Source organism: Lolium rigidum, chromosome 1 (assembly GCF_022539505.1).
Source record: "Lolium rigidum isolate FL_2022 chromosome 1, APGP_CSIRO_Lrig_0.1, whole genome shotgun sequence".
Taxonomy (NCBI): Eukaryota; Viridiplantae; Streptophyta; class Magnoliopsida; order Poales; family Poaceae; genus Lolium; species Lolium rigidum.
Genome location: NC_061508.1, coordinates 228,383,385 through 228,399,717, shown reverse-complemented (window position 1 = coordinate 228,399,717; position 16,333 = coordinate 228,383,385).

The following is a 16,333-nucleotide window of genomic DNA, read 5'->3' as shown; positions in this document are numbered from 1 at the left end:
GCCCGGTTGGACCGGGCAGGTGACCGGATTTCTCCTGTAACCCCTTTTTGTTTGTTGTTGAAATGGGGGGGTCTCGTTTAGCCTTCTTGTTCCTTTGATACACCATTTACGCCTCATTGCCTAATACCTGAGATTATCCTTATAAACATATTAGGCCAAATACTTTAGCACGGTGTCATCGTTACCAAAATAATGGATAAGGGTGAAATACCCTTACAAGCGACCCCATTTTGTTGGGGAGTATATGGCGTGGAGTATTGGTGTTGGATTCCTTCTTCGCCGAGGAAGTCATCCAAGGTGTAGTTCTTGAACTCCGTTCCATTGTCGCTCCTTATTGCGAGGATCTTGTTGTCGTACTTGCGTTGAACTTGATTGGCAAACTCCATCATGGTCCGTTGAGTCTCACTCTTGTACTTGAAGAAGAATACCCAACAATAGCGTGAATAGTCATCAACAATGACGAGGCAATACTTCTTTCCTCCAAGACTTTCATGAGACGGTGGACCGAAGAGATCAACATGTAGGAGCTCCAAGCATCTTGTGGTAGAGATGATTGTCTTGGCCTTGTGAGGAGCTCCATGCATTTTTCCTTGTACGCAAGCCCTACAAACACGATCTTTACAAAAGGAGACATCTTCTTTTAGTCCGAGAATGTGGCCACCCTTGTGGAGACTTTGCAAAGTCCTCATGTTGACATGGGCTAGTCGGCGATGCCATAACCAACCCTTGTCACCTTTGGAGAATAGGCAAAGAGCGGAAGATGTTGTCTTTCCGGAGAAATCAACAACATACAATCCGTTCTCTACATATCCAACAAAAGCTACACGGAGTGTCTTGCTCCACAAGAGGACCACCATAGGTTCATCAAAGAAAGTACATAGACCCATACGAGCAATTTGATGAACGGAGAGTAAGTTGTAACCAAGGGTCTCGACAAGGAGGACATTCACAAGTGAGATGTCGGGTGTTACCACCACCTTGCCAAGACCCAATACCTTAGAGCATGTGTTGTTGCCATATGATACGGTAGAGTGAGAAGGCTCGAGGTCGACAACAATATTCTTGCTTCCGGTCATATGACTTGTGGCTCCACTATCAACCACCCACTTAGCGCCACCGGAAGCATAGTCCTACAAGGAATCAAGTCTTGGATTTAGGTACCCATTTTTCAATGGGTCCTAACATGTTAGTAACAAGGGGTTTGGGAACCCAAATAGTCCAATCAACATTGTCCTCTTGAGGACCAATAAAGCGAGCACGAATATGTCCATAGTAATCAACAAAAAGAACATGTGAAGGGTTGTTAGAGCCGGCGAAACCCTTCGAGGGGGAGTTTGGTACTCCATGCCTTCTTGAACTAGCATCGCTCTCCTCATGGTTGATCTCCATGTTCTCCTTGCTCTTCTTCTTCTTGGTCCTCCTATTCCTCTTCCTCTTTGGCTTGGTAGCCACTCCTCCTTCATTGCAAGAGCCCTCTTTGGCTCCATCTTTGGCTCCAATGACTCCTTCCAAGTACTTGGCTTGAATTTGGAGTCTATCAATTTTGGCCTTCAAACGATTGACTTCATCTTCATGCTCCGGGTGAGGGTGACAAATATCAAACACTTGGACTTCCTTTGCCTTGTTCACCCGGAAGTGTTCCATCAAAGCTTCTTCTTGGAGAGCGTTCATCTTCATGAGTATACGCTTGTCACTCTCCATCTTGGCAATGTCACATTCATGGGTGCAACACGCACGGTCCTTGCTCAAAGGAAAATACTTCTTCAATACTTCCTCTTGCATGGAATTGACCTCCATGAGTTTGGCTTCGCTCCTCTTCAAGGCGGCTATTTCTTCCTCATGATCGCAACAAGTGACCTTCTCTTTGCTCATGCGGAGGCATTCCACCAAAGACTCTTCTTGCATGCTACTCAAACTCAATAGCTTGGCCTTGGTGGTCTCAAGAGTGGCAATTTCTTCTTCATGATTGCAACATGAGGTCTTCTCCTTGCACAAGCGGTAATACTCATCCAAGGCTTCTTCTTGAAGAGCATTGACCTCCAAGAGAAGAGCATTGTGCTTCCTCAAGGAAGCAACTTGATCAACAAGCTCGTCATGGCAAGAGTTGGGGTCTTCCTCATCTTTTTCCTTGTTGGCTTCCTCGAGAGAGAGCATCTTCTTCTTGAGCTCACCCATCAAACCAAGAGCATGGTCTCGGTCCTTGGTGAGTTCGGAGATAATAGCCTTGTTGGAGTCTTCAAGGATGATGACACTAGCTTCAAGAGACATGCGCAAATTTTGTTCTTCTTCAAGCGCTTGATTGAGAGAGGCAATCTCATTTGCCGCCTCCCTTTCAAGCCTCTCCTTCTCCTCTATAAGGTCTTGTGCCGCACCAAGTTGGGCCAAGAGAGCCCCAACATGAGTCTTGGTATCCCCTTGCATGTTAGTGAGAAAAGAATCCAAACCCATAATCTCACGCTTAATGGTGAGACTTGTGGCATCATCAATATATAAGGCATTAGTTGAAGATGAGAGTTTGGAAGGGGGTTCTACCTCCGTGGATACCTTTGCCATAAGGCAATGAGCATTGTGGGTGATGAGGTTCTCATTAGGAGAGTCGAAGAGGGAGATAGAGGGAGTGGTAATGGCGATGGCGGCCACTCCCTCTCCTTCCTTGTTGGAGCTCTTGTCCTCATGTTCTTCATCCTCATCGGAGGAGTACTCTTCTCGAATGATGAAGGCTCTAGGATTCTTGGTGAAGGGGACCTTGTCGTCATCGGGCTTGGGGGAGAACTTGGAGAATCCTTTGGAGAGAGACTTGAACTTTTCCTTGCGGACAAGCCTTCCACCATTATATTCTCTTCTCTCAAACATACAATCCGCAACAAAATGATTCTTGCCGCCACAATTGTAGCATGTTCTCCCCCTTTGCCCCTCCCTTGGGCTCTTGGAGAAGCTTCTTGGAGAATCACGTGATCTTGTTGGTCTTGTGCTTCGGTACTTGTTTCCCTCCCAAAATTTCTTGGCGGCGAGAGCCATGTGCTCATGATAGTTGGTCTTGAGATCATCCGGTCCCCACTCAATGGGATCCTCATTGCTTTCACTAGCCTCATGTACCTTCATTTTCAATGCAAGGTTGGGCTTGCGGGTGTTGTGGGCGCGAGCAACAAGATCCTCCGCATTCTTCTTGGAGATGTACAAAGCGATGACTTCGCTAAGAACTTCATCGGATGTCATAGCACGGAAGGAGGCGTTTTGGTGGATGGCCGTCAACTTCACTTCCTCATAATGGAGGAGAGCGTTGTAGAACTTGTGCTTGATCCAATGGTCATCCACAAACGTTGCTCCAAGATCTTGCATTTGTACGGCGAGAGCGATGAGGCGCCGATACATTTCTTCGGGGGTCTCTCCTTCATTCATGATGAAGTTGTCGGCCATGTTGTTCACTTCATCAAAATGAGAGCTTTGGATGCTCTCATTTCCGAGGAAGAGCTTGTCGAGTTTATCCCATGCTTCCTTGGCGGTCTTGAGCGAGCGGATATGAGCGCGGTCCTTGGGCATGACAGCCATGTGAATCATGTTGATGGCGGTGGCGTTGAGTTGGTCATCCACCACTTCTCTTCTTGTCAAGCTCTTTGGTTCTCTTGGTGAGTATCCCTCCTCGATAATGCGCCAAAGCTCGGTAGATGCGCTGCGCACATGAGAACGCATTAAGAATTGCCAATTTTCAAAGCTATTTGATTCAAGTAACGGTGGTGAACCATGCGACAAGATATGTGGCATAGGTATTGGAACGTTTATGGTGTAATCACTTGGTGGTGGCACCTCATGATTACCCCCTAGACGTTTCGCAACCGGTGTCTCATCCTTCCCCTTTGTCGAAGTGCTGGTCTCCCCAAGCCCTTCCTTTTGTGGATCTTTTGTCGATTGCGCGACAAAATCAATAAGAGGAAATGGGTTAGCTTTTGGTGGGGGATCCTCGGCACTTGCCTTAGGATCTATGATAGGGGTTGGTTTTTGAGCAACCAACTCCATCATCATCGCCTTCATTTGGTTAACGATAGATGACTCCAATTTCTTGAGGTCATCCAACGTAGCCGTTGTGCTATCGATGGGAGATGATGGAGCGAGTGGTACAAGGGAAGGTGACCCATTCCCAACCGTCTCTTGTTCGGCCATTTCTTAGGCGGTAAAGCCCGAGCAAGAAACCTTGCTCTGATACCAATTGAATGGATCGTAGCGAACAAGAGCGGGGTTGAATGGACGCTACGTCAAGTTTTAGTCTTTTTCAATTTTTAATGCAACGGAAGGTAAAGGTGATAGCTTTAGCGATGGCGGTGTTCCTACAAGGATCCTAGACAAGTGCAACAAGCAAAGGAATCAAACAAGATAGTAAGAGTAAGGAGCGGGACAACCGGAGGGCGCGAAGACGAGGCAAGGTTTGTTTCCCGCTGTTCCTCCCACAAAAAGGAGTACGTCTGCGTTGAGGAGGTGCTAGCCTCACACAAGAGGCTAGACGGCCACAACACGAAGGAAGGCCTCACCTTCTTCCTCGAGAGAGCTCCACGAAGGTGCTCCCCCTTCTCCACTATGGCACCGGTCGAGGCGGTGATTCCTTCACAAGGTTGGGGCGAGCTCCACACCACAAGGAGGCTCCCAACAACCTATGGGGCTAGCACAACACCAAGCTAGCCTCCATAGGTGCACTTTCTCCAAGATCCCACCATAGGAACCCTAACACTAAGATCCACAACGGAGTAGCAAGTATTGGTGAAATCTCTCTTGGTAGAACTATAGATTGGGGTCTCCTCCACCACTCCTCAAAATTTGGGCAAGATTGGTTGGATGGTTGGGGAGATCCTCAAGGTTTAAGCTCAGCAACAATGGAGGAGAGAGAGAGAGGAGAGATAAAAACGAGTTGGGGAAGAAGGGCCCTTTAAATAGGCCCTCCCAAATCCAACCGTTATGTCCAGTTTTTGCCTAAGCGGTACTACCGCTTTGGGTAAGCGGTACTACCACTCTGAGTTCGAAATCCCACAGATCTGGTCCACGTGGACACAGAGCGGTACTACCGCTCGCGGTACCGCTCGAGGTACCGCAATGGGGTCCAAACCTTACTGGATCCAAAGCGGTACCACAGCGGTACCGAAGCGGTACTGCCGAGTTACGGTACTTGAGCGGTACCGTGGGCGGTACTACCGCTTGCAAGCGGTACTACCGCTCCAGGTACCGCAGAGGTACCGTAACTCGTACTGTGGGTCAAATCCAGCGCAGAACTTCAGAGCGGTACCGTGGGCGGTACCAGTAGGGGTAGCGGTACTACCGCTACTGGTACCGGTTGTACCGGCCTGACAAAAACTATTTTTCTCCCCTTTTTCTCTCCAACCATGTCACCTCGCGAGACACACACAAAACTAGAAAACCTATAAGCTACGCTTCAGTCCTCCGATCTTGACGTGTCCAGCGAGGTCACCGTGCACTTGCAAATCTAACAAAGATACTCAAAGCACACGATGAGATTATTCAAGTGTTGTTATCAAACACACAAAACCCGGGGTTTCGACTTTGCTCTTTCAGCTACTCAGGCGGATAAGGATGCATCCAAGAGTGCTGATGACACTACTCTGGCTGACTATGACCGGAAGGTCCAGGACCACTCTACTGCCGTTGCGACTTACCGGCTGGATCTGACTGAGTACACTCAGTGGATAGATGAGGATGCTCGTGCTGCTGCTGTTCTCCCCTCCAATGTTCTGCCTCAGTATGCTGCTGAATTTATGGGTCTTCCCACCGCTGCTGCTCAGTGGGCTTTTCTTCGTCAGCGTTATCAGCCGTCTGGGGATGCTCTTTACCTGTCTGTGTTCCGCCAGGAGCATGCCCTTCAGCAGGGTGATTCTACTATTGATGAGTTCTACACTCAGAGTGCTGCTATTTGCCGTCAGCTTGATTCTCTCCGTACAGTTGTGTGTGCCACCTGTCCCTGTTCGTTCGGCCGTGCGCGCGGATCTGGAGTTTCAGCGCGTTTTTGAGTTCTTGTCGCGGCTCCGTAAGGAGTTTGAGCCGCGCCGTGCCCAACTGCTTTCCCGTGGTCGTGTTCCGCTCTCTAAGGTACTTGCTGAGCTTCGTGCTGAGGAGACTCGTCTTCGTGGTGCTGGTCTTCTTGAGGTTTCCTCTGTTCTTGCTGCTCGCGGCCCTCCTGTGTCGTCTGCTCGTGGACCTCCTATGCCGCCGGCTTCGTTGCGGTGTCCGGCACCGCCGATACTCCCTACTCCTCCATTCCAGGGCCAGCGTCAGCCCCAGCAGCCTCGTGGTTCGACATCCCTTCCTTGCACCTACTGCGGCGGGGATCGGCCACACTTGTCTCTACTTGCGCGGCGAGGGATCCCACCTTACGTCCGCCGCAGCATACTCGTCGTCAGGCTGGTTCTTCAGGATCTTCCGCTGTTGCGCTATCTGATCAGGACATTATCCGTGGTCTTCGTGGTCTGCTCGCTGGTTGATACGTCTCCAACGTATCTATAATTTCTTATGTTACATGCTAGTTTTATGACAATACCTACATGTTTTATTCATACTTTATATCATTTTTATGCATTTTCCGGGACTAACCTATTAACAAGATGCCACAGTGCCAGTTCTTGTTTTACGATGTTTTTGGTTTCAGAAAAGCTAGTTTACAAATATTCTCGGAATTGCGCGAAACAAAAGGCCACATCCCTATTTTTCCAGTAGCTTCACGGAGTCCGAAGGAGAGACGAAGGGGGGCCACGAGCTGGCCACACCATAGGGGGCGCGGCCCACCCTTCTGGCGCGCCCAGATGTGGGGAGACCACCCCCTGGCTCCCCCGACGCTGCCCCTTCGCCTATATAATCCTTCGTCTCCGAAAACCCTAGGACGATCAGTCATATTCCACGAAAAGTTACGTAGCCGCCGCCATCGCGAAGCCAAGTTCGGGGGACGAAGTCTACGTTCCGGCACGCCGCCGGGACGGGGAAGTGCCCCGGAATCCATCTCCATCGACTCCATCGCCATCTTCATCGCCGCTGCTGACTCCCATGATGAGGAGGGAGTAGTTCTCCCCCGAGACTGAGGGCTCTACCGGTAGCTATGTGGTTCATCTCTCTCTCCCATGGTGTGATCTTTATGTGATCATGAGCTTTGTAATCTTAGAAGAGCACTAAGCTCCCAGGGTTCCCAGCACCCCTGGTTGATCGGTGGGTCGCTATCGCGGGTCCCGCTCTGGAAATGTTGCGTTGTCGCTTTGTTTTGGCCACCTGATTGCGTGTTGGTTCAAGCCGCGTCTTCGCTGGCCCGTTTGCGTCGGTGCCGAGTGCCGACCGACTCGAGGTGAACCTCGCTCAGGAAAAAAACTCGACCTGAACCACCTTGATTCCCCTCCTTCCCAGTCCCCACCCCATAGTTCCTGCCCCAAGCGGCCACGCCTAGGTCGCCGCCGCTCCCGGCAGATGCCGCCGCTCCCTCCGGCGGCAGTGTTGCAAATGCCTCCGCAGAGCCCTGCTCTTTGTCCCGCCGCTTCAACTCTCAGCATGCGCCCGACCTTCTCTCGCGGCCCTCCCTATCGCCGGACATCCCGGCTCCTGCGTCCTCTCCCCGTCGCTGGGCCGCGCTTTGCAGGGCACAAGCAGCCACCGCGCGGCGAATCTAGCAGCCGTTGTTAACTATGATCCGGTGCGTGCCTACCTCAATCGTGCTCACCTCACCTACGGCATAGCGGCCAATGTTCATCTTTCCGTCGGCGTCCCGTGCTAAAGTGGCTTCCGGCGGTCCGATTACATCTACACAGGCACTAAGGATTTACCCTCTGGCCTGATTCCACCAATCAACTACGGGCTGCCAGGGCCTCAATCTCTCCGCCAGACCACACCAAGAAACGCTACCGAGCACAGCCTGTGTATTCTAAATTTGGAGCAGTAGCCTGAATTCATTTTGTATAGGCCACTCTAATCCGGGATGTTTCCTTGGCCAACATAACCTATATCTATGCTGAGATTCGTGGCACATATGAACAGCTGTAGAGGCGAGCATGTGAGAGCTGCTTGTTTCAAGGGTTGCAAGTTATTTTCTTGATCTTTCTCTTGCAAGTGAAATACGCAAGGTATGGTATAACTGCAATTTCGTTGACATTTGTGGAGTGAATTTTTCTATCAATTTGTTACTCTTTGAGCCAATTAGCTACTTTTAGATGAAAATAGCTGGACACATCATACTTGGATGTAGGCTGCGAATTAGCAATTAAATATATCATCAACTGATTTAGTAGTTCCATGAATATGTCATCAACTGATTTAGCAGTTCCATGAATATGTCATCAATTTATAGATGAAAAGGGGAAATGGCCAATAGGTCAGAAAACCACAGATCCATTGGTCAGCACTTATGCTACGTAGATATGCATATATATATCTTAAATTTAGTTTATGTATATTTATTGTTTTATTATAATACTTATCTCCCATTAAATCTGAATATATATCAAATATCCCTGATTTGCACATAACTGGCATGACACTAAAATGGAGTTGTTCACTGGTGGAAAAACAGGCTTCCGGGAAGCCCCATAAGTCGCGAAGGTAAAGGAACCGCGACTAATGGGGTCTTTAGTCGCGGTTCGTGTGGCGAACCGCGACCAAAGGCCTGGGCCGGGCGCACGGTGGCCAGCTGGTGCACGTGGGGGCTTTAGTCGCGGTTGGCCAGCCCAACCGCGACTAAGATGCCGAAGGCCTTTAGTCGCGGTTGGCCAGGCCAACCGGGACTAAAGCCCCTCCCCTATATACCCATCCAGCAGCCAACACTTAGCCATTTGGAGCCATTCTCTTCACAAACTTCACAAGTGAGTGTTAGGTTTGCTTTTGGTTCCTCTTATGCACATAAGGTGTTTGATGAAATGCCCCAAGAGCATGAAACAAACATGATATGAAGTGTTGGAGTCACACTTGAGCTTTCTCATTTATTTTTTCCTCCTCGATCGCGGTTAGCAACTTGAACCTTTGATGTGTCATTGATAAAATATGCATGTGTGTGTAGTTCATTGTTTAATTTATATTGTTTGTAGCTAGTTAGTTTAACAAATGCATGATGGTTAATTATATATTTTATATTATAATAATGCAGATGAATCGGCAATGGATGTACGGTAACCGACTCTCCGGCGAGTTCGGTACGGGTTTGAAAGATTTCCTCGTAGTGGCTAATGCGAACAAGCGGGGGGTTTTGTTATCTCGTCCATGTGTTAAGTGTAAGAATCGGAAGGGTTACTCTTCCTCAAGAGATGTTCACATGCACACTGCTTCGGCACGGTTTCATGCCAAGCTATAATTGTTGGACCAAGCATGGAGAAAGAGGGGTTATAATGGAAGAAGATGAAGAAGGGGATGATTTCAATGATGAAAGCTATCTTTCTCATTTCGGTGATACTTTCATGGAGGATGCTTGAAGGTGAAGGGGAAGGTGAAGAAGAGGCACGTGATGATCCCGTTGATGATCTTGGTCGGACCATTGCTGATGCACGGAGACGGCTGAAACGAAAAAGAGAGGGAGAATTTGGATCGCATGTTAGAGGATCACGGGAAGGCGGCTGTACCCGGATGCGACGATGGTCTGAAAAAGTTGGGCTGCACACTTGGATTTGCTTTGAGATGGAAGGCACGAGGCAGGTGTAGGCTGACTCGGCATTTGAAAACTTGCTGAAAATGTTGAAGAATATGTTTCCAAAGAATAACGAGTTGCCCGCCACTACGTACGAAGCAAAGAAGGTTGTCTGCCCTCTAGGTTTAGAGGTTACGAAGATACATGCATGCATCAACGATCGCATCCTCTACCGCGGTGAATACGAGAATTTGAATGAATGCCCGGTATGCATCGCATTGCGTTATAAGATCGAGAGGCGATGACCCTGGTGACGATGTTGAGGGCCGGAAACCCGGGAAGAGGGTTCCCGCCAAGGTGATGTGGTATGCTCCTATAATACCACGGTTGAAACGTCCGTTCGGGGAACAAAGAGCATGCCAAGTTGTTGCGATGGCACAAAGAGGACCGTAAGTCGGACGGGGAGTTGAGACACCCCGCGAGATGGAACGCAATGGAGAAAGATCGACGAGAGAGTTCAAAGATTTTGCAGCTGACGCAAGGAACATAAGATTTGGTCTAAGTACGGATGGCATGAATCCTTTTGGCGAGCGAGCTCCGGCCATAGCACTGGCCCGTGACTCTATGCATCTACAACCTTCCTCCTTGGTTGTGCATGAAGCGGAAGTTCATTATGATGCCGGTGCTCATCCAAGGTCCGAAGCAACCCGGCAACGACATCGATGTGTACCTAAGGCCATTAGTTGATGAGCTTTTACAGCTGTGGGGCAGACCTGGTGTCCGTGTGTGGGATGAGCACAAAGAAGAGGAATTTGACCTACGAGCGTTGCTTTTCGTAACCATCAACGATTGGCACTGCTCTTAGTAACCTTTCGGGATCTGTCAAATAAGGGATACAATGCATGCACGCATTGCTTACATGAGACCGAAAGTGTACATTTGCCAAATTGTAAGAAGAACGTGTACCTTGGGCATCGTCGATTTCTTCCGAAAGGTCATCCGAGTAAGAAAGAAAGGCAAGCATTACAACGGCAAGGCAGATCACCGGCCGAAGCCTGCGGAACACTGCTTGGTGCTGAGGTATTTGATATGGTCAAGGGTTTGAAAGTCATCTTTGGAAAGGGTCTGGCGGACAATCGGTTCCGAAGGGAGCCGACGGGCACGTAGCCATGTGGAAGAAGAAATCTATATTACGGGAGCTAGAATATTGGAAAGTCCTAGAAGTCCGCTCTCGCAATCGACGTGATGCACGTTACGAAGAATATTTGCGTGAACATCCTAAGCTTCTTGGGCGTGTATGGGAAGTCAAATGATACAAAGGAAGCACGGCGGGACCAGCAAAGTTTGAAAGACCACGATGACAAGCATCCGGAACGGTTTCAAGGTCGTGCCGGCTACGCTCGACCAAAGAAGAGAAGGTCATCTTTTTTGAATGCCCGAGCGAGTATGAAGGTCCCGTCGGGATTCTCGTCCAATATAAAGGGAATAATAAACATGGCGGAGAAAAAGTTCCAAAACACTGAAGTCTCACGAGCGCCACGTGATTATGACGCAATTGCTTCCGATTGCTTTGAGGGGCTCCTGTGGGAAAATGTTCGAGTAGCCATTGTGAAGCTATGTGCATTCCTCAATGCAATCTCTCGAAGGTAATCAATCCAGAAGTTCTACCACGGTTACAGAACGATGTGATCCAATGTCTTGTCGGTTTCGAGTTGGTGTTCCCGCCATCCTTCTTCAATATTATGACGCACCTCCTGGTTCACCTAGTCGATGAGATTTCCATTCTCGGTCCTGTATTTCTACACAATATGTTCCCCTTCGAGAGGTTCATGGGAGTATTAAAGAAATATGTTCGTAACCGTGCTAGGCCGAAGGAAGCATCGCCAAGGGCTATGGAAATGAGGAGGTAATTGAGTTTTGTGTTGACTTTGTTCACGACCTTAAGCCGATTGGTCTTCCTCAATCGCGGCACGAGGGGAGACTAAGTGGAAAAGGCACGATCGGAAGGAAATCAATGATATGTATGGACGGCCATTCTCCGACCGAAGCACACCACACGGTTCGACCAATTCCAGCTTGGTGGCTCCGTACTTTGAGAAACACAAGAATATTTTACGCTCGGACAACCCTGGGAAGCCTGAATCCTGGATTAGGAAGGCCCACATGGAGACTTTCGGCAGTTGGTTGAGAAAACATTTAATGAGTGACAATAAGGTTGTAGATCAGCTGTACATGTTGGCCAAGGGTTTGAGGACCTGGACATTGACATTGCTACACCTGAAGGGGTGAAAAGACTTGGAGATGTCAAGCGCCAGTTCATTCTATGGCAGAAGAAATTTATCAAGTTTCCAGGCGAGGCGCCAACAAGTCCACCCCCGTACGGCGGTGACGGTGGCGGTGGCGGTGGCGGTGGCGGTGGCGGTGGCGGTGACGGTGGCGGTGGCGGTGACGGTGGCGGTGGTGCTTCACCTAATACACCTCATTCACGTCAGCCGACGCCGCCCCCCAGTCCTCGTCCGGCGGGTGATCAGACACCGGTACCGCCCCCAATCCACCTCCGGCGAAGAAGCAGAAGCAGTCCTTGGTTATTAACCCGGACCCTTACGTACCTAAGAAAACAAAGGTACCGGAGGTATCATCGAAGCCTCTCCCCGGGAGGTCTTGGGAAAGTAGTGCCGAGGAAGTCGAGGCGGGCGCGGCTGCTGATTTAGAGAAATGGAAGGCAAGCGTCCGGAAGAAAATAGAGGGCGAGCCCAAGCCAGTATATTCGACAAGGAAAAGCGAGTGGGCTAAGTCATTTTTGAACACACCGTCCCAAGCCGCGAAGAATCTGCTCGACGACTATTTACGTGAACTTCGTAGGCAAGCACTCGCGTTCAAGAACAGGAAAGAGTTGGCGGAGAAGCAAAGGGGAAAGAAGTTGCCCAGCTCGGGAAACAAAGTAAACAATCGATCGCCCCGCTCATAGTGCAAGCCGCCGGTCCGGATGCCCCCGATATCATAGCAGCTGCGGCAGCACATGGATTGATCGTAGAAAGTGCCGGAAAACAAGCGGCCGACTTAGGTATCACTCTTCGTGCGGTGTTAGGCCTTGATGAGGCGCCAATGAAGGACGTAGTATTTACATATGTGAAGAATGGCCCTCTCATCGAGCTGCGCGGGAAGAGGATCTACCTCGACAAATGCTAGGTCCGCTAAATTGGTACAAGGCTTACATAAAACATGAAAACGCCAAAGACTATATCTATGCGGAAGTTAAATATGAGCATCACTTCAAACGTTACTTGGGTACAAATTCCTCCGAGTGAATTGTTCCAGTTTGTTCAATCTGCGCGACCTCGACAAATCTATCATCGGTTGCTACGTTACGTAAGTGATTTATTAATTTCTACCCCATCTCGTTCATTGCACTGCACTATATATATATATATATATATATATATATATTGTCCTAACTATCTTGTTGTGTACGCTATATATTATGCGAGAATGAAGAAGCGGGAAATGCGAATAAGGAACATCCATGATGTTGGGTTCATTGACCCACACATCGTTAATTCATATGTGTTAGAACACCACCCCGCCGACGTGGAGGAAGACCTGTGGCGGTTTATTAGAAAACAGCAACAGAAAAGTGATATTCTATTTCCTTACCATTTTGGGTGAGTGTTTCTGTCTTGAGCACATTCTCTTTTGTTTACTCCATGCATGGTATGTGGCTAATCGATGAGTTATGCATGATCGTGCATGTATCGTGTCCGCAGGTTCCACTGGATTCTTATGGTAATTAAAGTTCGGACCTCCTCGGTTCTCGTCCACGACTCTCCGAATATGGATCCGGCGCTTTGGGGCGACATGAGAAAAATGATGCAAAAGTAATTATTTTCATTCATTTGCGCTCTATATCGATCGGCCTATTTCGTTCATCATTTCCTAATATCAAGTAACTAATTAATAACTCTCTTGTTTATTTAATTTTCTTTGCCTCGTAGGGTTTGGAGACGGTTCGTAGATACCAAGGTCGGTGAATTCAAAAAAGAGCTACATTTTAAAATGGCGAGTGCCGACAATCGGGGATACTCAGCCACCGGGGACCAATCTATGTGGATACTATGTTTGTGAGAGGATCCGGAGATACCGCAATGAGCGGGACCGGACGTGTGAGAACAACATCCCGAGGAATAACCTCCGGAAGACCCTTAGTCCGAGAGCTCGCTTCCGAGCCACTTCAAGAGGAACTAGCTTGGATGGTTGGCGAGGAAGTCATCGATCCTAGAGGAGAACACTATTACGATGACGTAGATCTTTATAGGCACCGGAATTAGTAACTAACTTGTTCAAAATTGTATATGGTCATCCGATATTGAATATATATTGTATATGGTCATCCGATATTGAATATATATTGTATATTACTCTTGAATTATTTTTGGTTCTAATTTCAAATTTGTTTGAAATTGTACATTCATATGCATGTATGTATACGAGTACCGTAGAATATGTGAAACTCCTTCAAAATTAAAACCCAAAAGAAATAAAATAATACAAATTAAAAAGAAACCAGATTTAGGGGGAGGGGGGCTAAACCCTAAACCCTGCGGAGGCCTTTAGTCGCGGTTGGCCGGAAGAACCGCGACTAAAGGTCCTCCCGCCCGGCGCTCGCCCGAGGCCCACGTGGATGGGCCTTTAGTCGCGGTTCGTGAGGAACCGCGACTAAAGGGGGGGGCCTTTAGTCGCGCTACTTTGGTCGCGGTTGGGCCACCGCGACTAATGGCAGTTGCCAACCGCGACCAAAGCCCCTTTTTCCACCAGTGGTTGTTCTCACATTCAATTCAGGCTGTGAGAGTTTTGCACACAAGTTTCTCCAATTCAACCGATAGTGACAATGTTCTCTTTTCTAATGTCATCTGATGTATTTTTGTATTGCATTAACCGTGGAATTGATGTACCACTAAGAGGCTTATGCACGAGAAACAGTTTTGAAGTGTGTTAATTTGCTTATCAAGCAACATTGATGGATGCATGAAATTTTTGTATACTTGATGTCTTACAAACTGATTTTCAAAGCTATTCTTCATCTTTTCTCTGAAAGTACAATACACTTGATGACTTGCATACTATTGTTGTATGTTTATCGCACAACAAGCTGAGTGGAAGCTCTGTTTCTGAAGATCAAAATATATTCAGGTATTTATACTTTCTAAGGTCCTTAAAGGCTTGCATACGGTTGTTATAATTGTGTCTTGCATAATGAGCTTTGCGCATGGTATGTTCCCTAAGGTTAAAATGTGTTTAGGTACAAGCTCATGGAAAAGGGGTATCATTAGAGCTCGGCCCTTCGAGTTTGTTTGGTAATGTCGACTTGGTTATAATATAACAATCGAGGTTGCAACAAAAGTCTGAAACCAAGTCTCTGCGGTAAATAACTAAATAATTTCATCACAAGAAGAGAAATGTTGGCTTGATTTACTTATGATGTTATCCTATCAACAACATAATGGGATTTGTGGGGCTGCACCTAGAAAAAGAGATCATAATGATTCTTTTGTTGCTTCTAGAGGGCACGTGCATGTTCAAGGATTTTTATTATTTGTAAGTACAACAAATTCAATGTAGTGGATTGCAGAAAAAATTATGTGGTGCAAATATGAAACTATTATTAGAAATTGAGATTCACTGCCTTCAGGTATATCTAAAGCTAGGCCACACCAACTTCCATTGCTTTCTGAGATCTTTACATTGTAGGATTTTGGGTATACCAACTACAATCTGCAACAATGCTCATTCCTCTTACATTTACGCAGAGATCCAAAAAACATGTGTTTTCCCCTATTTTGCACTTTTGGACTATGTGTGTGAAAACAAAGTATCCATCCGATTATTCAGATATTTGATGTTGCTTATGCACTTATTTTGAATGCTACACCTGTTGTTCCATAGTTGGACCATATATCTTTCCGCAAAATAATGCATTGCTGCCAAATTTTGAGCTCATCGTCTTCCATGTAGTTAGTGCATGGCTTCTTCTGATTTTTGTGAAATACCAGTGGATGGGCGTTAGTTTAGGCACAAGCCTACCGATTTTTGTTTCTCCAGTAGGCGCTCTAAACCCAGCTCCGCGTGGCCACGGGGGAGGGTTGCCTTTTGTGTATATTTAAGTGTCATATTTAATCGTAAAATGAATTATCCAAAAAACTAGATTGTATTCCTTTTCTGGAGCTAGGGCAGTGTGGCCTCCATCCATTTCCACGTTAAAGGGCGACTCTGGAGGTCTGATGTGGCTAAAGAGGAGGCGCCTTCCATAAATAATTATAACTTAAATAATTATAACTATGTGTAGTTGTTTCTTTTCCTACCCAATATCAGATAAGATCTCCCTTTGCTTTGTCAATTTCCTACAATTAGTTGCCATATACTTATGGCCATGACAACTTTAAGAACATATTGCCAAAGAATTTTTTTAACCAAACTATGAAATGCAGTTACGTGGAAGGATGGACAAATTACTGCATAGGACATATGCATCTTACGTTTCTTTAAAGGGAAATGATACAGATAAGCGCCGCATCCTGGAGGCTTCCGTGCGGCGGTTAGAATTAGGAAGGAAAAACCGCATCGTTCCCCTAGGTGGCCGAGCACATCTTATCCTCACGCTACCAGCCTACCACCACCACCTTATCCCGACGCTCTGCCCTCAACCACACATATCTGTGAAGCCGAAGCCATGACGGGAAGAGAGGAGGAGGC